Source organism: Giraffa tippelskirchi, chromosome 12 (genome assembly GCF_054371585.1).
Source record: "Giraffa tippelskirchi isolate mGirTip1 chromosome 12, T2T-mGirTip1v1.2.pri, whole genome shotgun sequence".
Taxonomy (NCBI): domain Eukaryota; kingdom Metazoa; phylum Chordata; class Mammalia; order Artiodactyla; family Giraffidae; genus Giraffa; species Giraffa tippelskirchi.
In genome coordinates, this window is record NC_137286.1 from 2,464,888 (window position 1) to 2,474,964 (window position 10,077).

Below are 10,077 nucleotides of genomic sequence, written 5' to 3' on the forward strand. Positions count from 1 at the left end.
TTCACTGTCTCATCTTCCTTTTGAAGTAGAAGTCATCTGTAATTTCTGCCAGTTAAGAGTTGAACAGACTCAATTCAAATTTTAAAAGACAGGTTCCCAATACCTCTTAAAATTGCACCAAAGACAAAAAACTTAGGAATAAACTTGACCAAGGAGGTGAAAGGCTTATATGCTGAGAACTATAAAATATTAATAAAGGAAACTGAAGATGATTCAAAGAATGGAAAGATATCCCATGCTCTTGGATTGGAAGAATTAATATAGTTAAAATGGCCATGCTACCCAAAACAATCTACAGATTTATTGTGATACCTACCAAATTACCCATGACATTTTTTACAGAACTAGAACAAATAATCCTAGAATTTATATGGAATCATAAAAGACCCAGAATTGCCAAAGCAATCCTGAGGAAAAAGAACAAAGTAGGAGGCATAACTCTCCCAGACTTCAGACAATACTGCAAAGCTACAGTAATCAAAATGGCATGGTACTGGCACAAAAACAGACATACAGATAAATGGAAGAGAATAGAGAGCCCAGAAATAAATCCAGACACCTCTCATCAATTGATCTTCAGCTAAGGAGGCAAAACTATACAATGGAGAAAGACTGTCCCTTTAGCAAGTGGTTCTGGGAAAGTTGGACAGTTGCATATAAATCAATGAAGATAGAACACTCCCTCATACTATACAGAAAAATAAACTCAAAATGGCTTAAAGACTTAAACATAAGACAAGACACCATAAAACTCCTAGAAAACAACATAGGCAAAACATTCTCTGACATAAATTGTACAATGTTTTCTTAGGTCAGTCTTCAATCCAATAGAAAGAAAAGCAAAAGTAAACAAATGGAACCTAAGAAATTTGCAAGCTTTTGCACAGCAAAGGAAACTAAACAAAACAAAAAGACAATCTACAGACTAGGAGAAAATATTTGAAAATGACGCAACCAACAAGGGCTTAATTTCCAAAATACATAAACAGCTCATACAACTCAACAATGACAAAAACCAAACAACCCAATTGAAAAATGGGCAGAACTAAATAAACATTTCCCCAAAGAATACATACAGATGTTCAACATTGCTAGTTATTAGAAAAAAGCAAATCAAAACTACAATGAAGTAGCTTCTCATGCCAGTTAGATTGGCCACCATTAAAAAGTCTACAAATAACAGATGGTAGAGAGGATGTGGAGAAAAGCAACCCTTGTACCAAAACTCAGCAGTGGCCACGGGACTGGAAAAGGTCAGTTTTAAGATGGTAGGTGCTGAGAGAGGGCTTCAAAGGGCAGACAGACTGAAACCAGGTGGCCAAAGTATTGGAGCTTCAGGTTCAGCATCAGTCCTTCCAGTGAATATTCAGGGCTGATTTCCTTTAGGATGGACTGGGTTGATCTCCTTACTGTCCAGGGGACTCTCAAGGGTCTTCTCCTATACGTGTGTGTGTATCTGAATCACTTTGCTGTATAGCAGAAATTAACACAACATTGTAAGCGAACTAGAATTAAAAAAAAAAAGAAGAAGAAGATAGGCTCCCAGACTCTACTTAAAAACAGGCTGGCTTCTCTGGTGATGCAGTAGTTAAGAATTCACCAACCAATGTGGGGGACACAGGTTCCATCCTTGTTCTGGGAAGATCCCCCACGCCTCGGAGCACCACGACTCCTGAGCCCACTCCCTAGAATCCACAAGCCTCACTACTGATCCCACACCACTGAAGCCCGAGTGCCCGGAGCCCCTGCTCTGCAACAAGAGGAGCCGCTGCAATGAGAAGCCTGAGCACCCCAGCTGGAGAGGAGCAGGCACTCCCGGCAGCTAGAGAAAGCCCGCACAGCACCGGAGACCCAGAGCCGCCAAAAAGTGAAAACCAGTAAAACCAGAAAATAAATCTTTCAGAAAAAAGAAAAAAGCCAGGCAAGAAGACATCTGATCTTATTCAAGATGGAAGGGCCAGGACCAGGTTTATGCTCTGACCTAAACAACCGAGAACCTCAGCAAAGCTATCAAACAGCTTTTAAGACACTGGGCATCACGCAGCCAAGGACAACAGAAAACAAGGGAGGTGCGCCCTCTGCTGTACAAGGGAGTACTATCTGGAGTATTTCCAGGGCAAGATGCAAGGAGGGGATCCAGCGTCTCCTGGAGTCCGGGGAACTGCACCGTCGGAGCCCACAGGGCAGAGTGCTGAAGAGGAGAGAAACACAGAGAGAGTTCTAGAGACCTGCAGAGGTCTCTCTGTAGGGAGCTCATGCTGGGTCAGGATAAAGGGTGGGAAGGAACCACCATGAGGACCAGAAACAGCAGCAGCTGGCACTCACACAAGGCGGGGAGTAGTCGTTTGTACCATCAGTCAGAGTAGGCATGTCTCAGCTCAGGAGCAGGGAAATTACACCGGACCAAATGCTTCTTGGACTCCACCTGTGAAAGGTGAAAATGTTAGTCACTCAGTCGGGTCCAACTCTTTGCGGCCCCTGGCCTATAGCCAGCCAGGCCCCTCTGTCCATGGGATTTCCCAGGCAAGAATACTGGAGTGGGTTGCCATTCCCTTCTCCAGGGGATCTTCCTGACCCAGGGATCAAACTGGTGTCTCCTGAATTGCAGGTGGATTCTTTACCATCTGAGCCACCAGGAAAGCCCTGGATCCCACCTAACAGAGCTTAAATGCAAATCCCAAAAGGATCAGACTGTTTCCAAGTAACTCAACTGCAACCAGAACAAATACCAAGAATATTTGCAGGATACAGAAATATCCAGTACCAAAAGGTAAACTTCACGTGGTCTGATTTCCCATCAGAAAGTATCAGGCATGCAAGAAATAGGAAAACAGAACCATAAGGAGGAGAAAAAGCAGCCATCAAAATGGACTTATAAATAATACAGTTGAAAGAATTAGTAGATAAGGATGTTGTCACATAAAACTCAATTGTCAAAGATATATGTCCCCCCACCCCCAGTGTTCACTGCAGCACTATTTACAATACTCAGGACGTGGGAGCAGGAGGAGAGGGCGATGATAGGGGATGAGATGGTTGGATGGCAGCACTGACTCAATGGACATGAGTTTGAACAAGCTCTGGGAGATACTGAAGAACAGGGAAGCCTGGCGTGCTGCGGTCCATGGGGTCACAAAGAGTTGAACACGACTTAGCAACTGAACACCAACAAAATTAAATAACTAATGAAAAACTTTAAAAATTAAAAAACCCATGATAACAATGAGAGCCTACTGTAAAGCACAGGGAACTCTACTCAGCACTCAGTGGTGACCTAGAAGGGAAGGAAATCCAAAAAAAGAGGGAATATATGTGTCTCTGTGGCTGATTCACTTTGCCGTACAGGAGACATTGACACAGCAATGTCAAGCAACTATCTATATATTTTTTAAAACCCAATGGTCTACACCCTGTATAAAAGGTAGAAATTGTGGAATTGGTTTAAAAAAAACAAGACCCAACAGTATACTACCTATAAGAAACCCACTTTAAATGTTAAGACACAGTAACTTGAAAATAATAGGAGGGATAAAGATAAGCCACATCAAATCAAAAGAAAACCAGTGTGACTCCTACAACATCGGACAAAACAGATTTCAGAGAAAAGAATATTATCAGAGAGAGAGGACAAAGGAGTCTATTAGAGAACATGACAATTCTGAGAATATATGCACCTGTCAGCGAGCCGCAAAATATCACAGGAATGAAGCCGAAACTGATGGAACTATTGAGAGAAATAGATGAATTCACACTTACAGCAGGACATCCCAACACCCCTCTTTCAATACAAGGACACAGAAATTCAGGAAGGAAATAGAAGACATGACTAACACTATCAACAAATTTGACATTTATAGAACATTACAACCAACAACAGCAGAATACACCTTATTTGCAAAGGCACACAGAACATTTGCCAAGAGAGATCATATCCTGGGCCATAAAACAAGTGTCAAAAAATTTTAAGGTCATTAAGTCATATAAAGTATGTTTTCTAACCACAGTGGAATTAAATTAGTAAGCAATAACAGGAAGATCTCTGGAAAAAACAATCCTCAAATATTTGGTAATGAAAGTCATACTTCTGGGACTTTCCTGGCAGTCCAGGGAATTCTGAATAACTAGTAAACACACGCTATGATGTTATGCTCAGTGCCACGGTGATCAGAATTCTGCGTGTAAACAAGATACAGTTTTCCCAGCATAAATAAGGCAATAAGGACTGACCCATGATCTCGAGGCAGTGGTCAGCCTGAGTGAAGGACACACAGCTCCAGCGCTGGGTGCCGTTGGCACCTCCACCGAAGCATTTAAAGTGATGCCTGTTCCCTTTGACATCTGGGAAGGTGTTGGTTTTCTGCCTTGAGCACTCTCAAACCTCCCTCTTAACAGTTCCAGCCTGTCAACTACAAACTGGCCTTTGCCAAGTGGTTCAGTCAGCAGAGAATCCACCCTCAACGCAGCAGAACTGGCTTCTATCCCTGGGTCAGGAAGGTGCCCCGGGGAAGTAAAAACGGGACTCCGGTATTCTTGCCTGGAAAATCCCATGGACAGAGGATCCTGGCGGGCTACAGTCTGTGGGGTCACAAAGAGTCAGACACAACTTGGCAACTAAACCCCCACCGTCTGCCTCTCCAAGCACTGGGTCATGCCCTCCTGTACCTGCTGACCTTCAACACCCCCTGAAGGAGTTCAGAGTGCAGAGCAGAAATGTGGCACTCTCTGCTGGGGTGGGGAACTGCCAGGACAGGTCTTCAAACAGTTAGATATTTTCCGGAGCCGATTTTACGAGCCCAGTTCTTGTATCTCCTCACATCTGGAAAAGCACTAAAGTCCTCCATGGTGGCCACTGTTCCGCATGACGCTCAAGGTTTCATGAGACCCATAGAAACTTTCTGGGAAAATACGTGCGCCATGGCATGTATCCCCCTTCACCAGAATCACATGTATCCTGACCTTCCCCCTTTCTCTTTGGAGCCGTCTCGCAGAGTTCTCTGAGGTGCTGTCTCCCAGGCTGCAGTCCTCGTTTTGCCCCAAATAAAACTTAACTCACAATTTTCAAGCTGTGTGTTTCTTTAAGTTGACAGGCCCTAAGGGCTCCTACTGCTCTGGCCACTACGGGCCCAGGGCAAGCGTATGTCCGGCACCAGGGAAATGGCCCATCAGCCTCTCAGGACGGGGTGCGGGCCCGTGCTCCAGAGCCCCCTGGAGCTGGCGTTGTGGTGGCATTTCCTCCAGGACTGAGCAGCAGGACAAGCTCTGGATGCCCCGTCCTCAAAGTCTGGACCTGCCCCCTCCCCCTGTCCTTCGGAGGACTGCTCGGCGTATACGCTGGGCAGGGAGCCCCAGGGCCCCTGGTCAAGGGCCCCAGATATGCGTCCACCTGCCGCCTTTGGACCTGTGAACTGTCCTACATCCAGAGCTTGTGAGGACCATGATTTTTCCACAGACGAGCCAGTTACCATCAGCCTTCTGCTTGCCGGCTCTGGAAGCTGCTACTGTCCAAAATGCTACCTCATCCCGGGCACGACACTCTCCTGGCCATCACCGCACCCTGGCTGCCGGCGTGGCCTGCTCTTCATCTCAGTAATCATGTCCATCTTGTCTCTGATGGTGAACCCAGGGCAGCCTCTCCTGCCAACCATGGTCTGCAGACGACAGCCGTTCCCAGGCTCTAGCAGGTGCCGAAGCCCGTCCAGTTCACTGCCTGACACAGAGCCTTCTCCAGGACACCGGGTCAGGTGGAGGTTCTCCCGCCTCACCTTGCAGCCCATCCTGCAGGGCCTTCAGCGCCCCCACCCCACCCAGTCCTCGGCCAAGTCCGCCCCCGGCGTCCCCACCTCCTTACTGAAGCCGTAGTCACAGGCTTCAGGCCGCCCTCCCAGCGGTGAGTGTTGACTAAGTCCTTGCCAGGCCCTGAATTGGAGTCCTGGGTGAGTGACTCCGAGTGAGCCATTCATTTCTCTCCATCTGTGAACATCCCCCGCGCCGCCCCTTGCCCGCCTCACTACCCTCAAGCAGCTCAAGTGCCTCGGGCCCTTTGCTCAGGAACCAATTTGTTCCCAGAGGCGATGTTTCCCTGCTGGGCTGCTTTCAAATCTGACCCTGTTTCCGGGGGCTTCCCTGGTGGCTCAGATGGTAAAGAACCTGCCTCCAGTGCAGGAGACACAGGTTCAATCCCTGGGTCGGGAAGATCCCCTGAAGGAGGGCATGGAGACCCACTCCAGTGTTCTTGCCTGGAGGATTCCATGGGCAGAGAAGACTGGCAGGCTGTCCTCGGGGTCTCACAGAGTCGGACGTGTCTGAGCATGCGCGCACGCGTACGCTAGGTTTGTCCTGCTGATCCGCTTGGAGGTAGTGGGGCATGAGAGGGAGAGGCCTGTAGAGAGACCCATGACCTCCTGTTCCTTAGACTATTTGCTCTAGAATCTTGTCACTGCATACCCTTTCTCTGCCCCCTTGAAATGTCTGAAGCTTAGTCAAGGTGAGGAAGACGTTCAGGTTATCTCGGCCACCGGATGCCAGTGCAGGGAGTGGGGGGCCATCCAGGCTCAGCTCCCGGGGTCCAGGGCGCCAGCTGCACGGGAACGAGCCGCCACCAGGGTGGCCTGCAAACATCGCATTGGCCAAGATTCTGTTGCTAGGCAATTTCACCTACTGGCTTCAGCGTTCTTCACATCTTTGGTAGATCACTGTACTCAGGACTGTCCCCAAGGGACAGTTAGTGGTGAGGTGAAGTTCTCCCAGCAGGCAGGGCTGGAGGGGAGAGGGAGAGGCCTGAGGATGTGTGATTCCTGGGTGGTGGTGAATACTTGGCTGCTGGTTTGGGACAAGAAAGGGGGAAGACTAGCAGACTAGTGGTGAGGAGGCCTGGGGACGAGGCATGAGAGTGTGAGGGGCTGGGCGGAAAGCAGGCAGGTCTTTGTGTCACCCAAGCCCACCCGAGACCCCTCCCCCTCTTTGAAGGAAGTACTTGACCACGTGGTAGACAAGATGGCTTGTCCAGTAGAAGTCAGTGGCCTCTGTCCTCAGCCACACTAGGGCTTGCCTAGGGGGCCATGACCAGGTGACAATGGTGGCCAGGCTGGAGGCTGGGTGGGGGCTTCCTCTCGCTGAGACTTAGCTCAATGATGATGCCTCCAAAGGCCAACCTGTCTTCAGAAGAGCTGCTGGCCCTCAGCGTGACACCCTCCCTTGAGAAGACAAACCACTCACTCGGCCATTTTATTACATCAGACCTCTTCCCACCAGGAGAGGAAGAAATGCTTCCTCAACAGAAGCAATGCCTACTCTTGATATAGATTTTTTTTCTGTGCCCACAGTTGCTCTGCCAGGTCTACTCTCAGGCTTACCTGACGTCTGACTGATCTTTCATAGCATCACCTCGGAGTCTGAAGAGGTGTGACAGTGGGCTGTGACTGCAGGGTCTTCTGTTGCTAATACAGGTCATTATCGCCCTGAAGCAGCTGGCCAGAGAGAAGATCAGAATTACCTTCAGCTAAGACGTGGGACTGGGAACGTCACCCTGCAGGGTTGAGGCTGTGTCCACCAGCATGTGGGGTAGGCACTGGACCAATGGCCCATATGTGACACTACATCCAAGTAGCTAAAAGACACCATGCGGAGTTGGGAACAGCCACTCTCATCCCTCCCAGAAGCCCAAGGGAAGCACTTTTACTTCTGGTGCCCGAACATTTAGGTCCCACTACATTATTATCCAGGGGATGAAGCCTTCCTCCAGGAACAGTGTTCCTCTGAACTTAAACCTGTGAACACCATATGGTCACTTTGAGCTCTGTATTCTGATGGACCAGCAAAGAAAGGAGTTACTTTCTTGGTGGGAGTAGTTGACCCTGGTTATCCTGAGAAGTTCCGGTGCTGCTATTCAGTGAAGACACAGAGGAACATGTCTGAACCCAGGGCATTCTCTGGGGCATCTCTGGGTGCTTATATCCTAAGGGAAAATGGAGAATGGCCAACTGTAGCAACCCCATTTTGACAAGGGGAAGGCAACTATAGGCTCCGACTCCTCAAGTCTGAAAGTCTTGGTCACCCTACCAAGCAAGCGACCTGAGCCAATATAAATGATTGTTGAAGGTGAAGAAAATCACGTGTGAGCAGTGGAGGAGGAAGATGTCTTTCAATTGCATCTCTAGTCCGGTCGCACCAGTGACTCGGCCTTCACCCCCTAATTTTTGTGCAGTTAGCCTTTTGTGGAGATTGAAAGAAACTGAAAAATTGGACTTAAAATGTGGCCTGAGAGGGTCTGAGTGGTGCAAGAGGCTGACCATACGTAGGTGACACCTCTGATGCTCTGTGTCCCACACCAGCAGCCCCCTCTGTCTTCAGCCACAGTGTAACAGGCAGTTCCATACAAGCTCAGGTTGATAGCATCCAAAGTCAAGTGGGTACCATGCAACTTGTCCACTTCTTATAGCAAGGCTGTGCATGCTAAGTCACTTCAGTCGTATCCGACTCTCTGCGACCCCATGGACTGTAGTCCACCAGGCTCCTCTGTCCATGGGATTCTCCAGGCAAGAATATGGAGTGGGTTGCCATGCCCTCCTCCAGGGGATCTTCCCAACCCAGGGATTGAACCCGTGTCTCCTGCATTGCAGGCGGATTCTTTACCACTGAGCCAGCAGGGAAGACTTTTTAAAAACTGCTTAACTTTATTTCTGGCCATGTCCTGTGGCATATGTGGTCTTAGTTCCCCAACCAGGGATCAAACCTGTGCCCCCTGCACTGGAAGTACAGAGTTTCAACCACCAGGACTACCAGGGAAGTCCTGTAATAGTTGCTGTTGAGGTTTTTTTGTTTTTCTTTAATGACCACAAAGTCTTTCATGCTCCTCTTTTCAAAAAGTGGAGTTTGTCTGTTCCTTAATTTCAGGCTTGGACGTGTGACTTGCTTTGGCCAAAGTTATATTAGCCAACATATTACCAATAGAGGCTTGAAAATTGCTTGCTCGTTGTGATTTGCCTTTTCAATAATTCTGTAACCTATGGTGTATAGGTTGCTGAAGCTGAAACTGCAATACTTTGGCCACCTGAGGCAAAGAGCTGACTCCTTGGAAAAGACCCTGATTCTGGGAAAGACTGAAGGCAGAAGGAGAAGGGGATGACGGAGGATGAGATGGTTGGATGGCATCACCGACTCGACGGACACGAGTTAGAGTAACCTCCGGGCTTTGGTGATGAACAGGGAAGCCTGGTGTGCTGCAGTCCATGGGGTGGCAAAGAGTCGGACACAACTGAGCGACTGAACTGATGGTGTATAGGCCAATATGATAGAAAGAGTCAAGTAAAAGCACTACCACCAAAAACTTAAAAGATGCATGGATGGTGGTCTTGCCAAAACATTCATTTGATTCACCTGTCTGGCATCTACATGACGCATAACCTAGATGAATCACGGCAGATGATGATGGACTAATGTGAACTTAGACAGGTGTAGTTCCAATTATAGCTGATGTGCTGGGCATGATTATTTTTTAGCTGAAGCAGACTGACCAGCCCTCTGGAATGTGATAGACAGCCATTGATTCAGTGAGTGGTTTAGTCTCAATACTTATGAAGACAGAGAAGCAAAAGCAATTCAACTCTATGTGCTAAGGAAATCAATACCCCTCCTCATCTCGCTTCAGCTCCGCGTTATTAATAACTCTGCTGCCCTCTGTTCCATGGTCAGGAGAGATCTAATCCTCTCGATATTTTGCATGATGTCATGCTAGTTCCTGGAGAAGGAAATGGCAACCCATTTCACTATTTTTGCCTGGAAAATCCCATGGACATTGGAGCCTGGCAGGCTACAGTCCATGGGGTCACAAAGTGTCGGACACAATTTAGCAACTGAGCATGCACGCATATGCTAATTCACTAGTATGTTGATGACACCGTGCTAATTGGATGTTAAACAGGAAGAAGCAGGTACTTTGGATATTCTAGTGGGTCTGCTACGTGCCAGATAAGGGAAAGTAAAGACGACTTGGCGGACTGGCGCACAAGCCAGGTTGGTCAGGTCCAGCGGTCTGAGCGTGCCGAAACGCCCTCTAAGGGAAGAGAAGGGGAGGAAAGA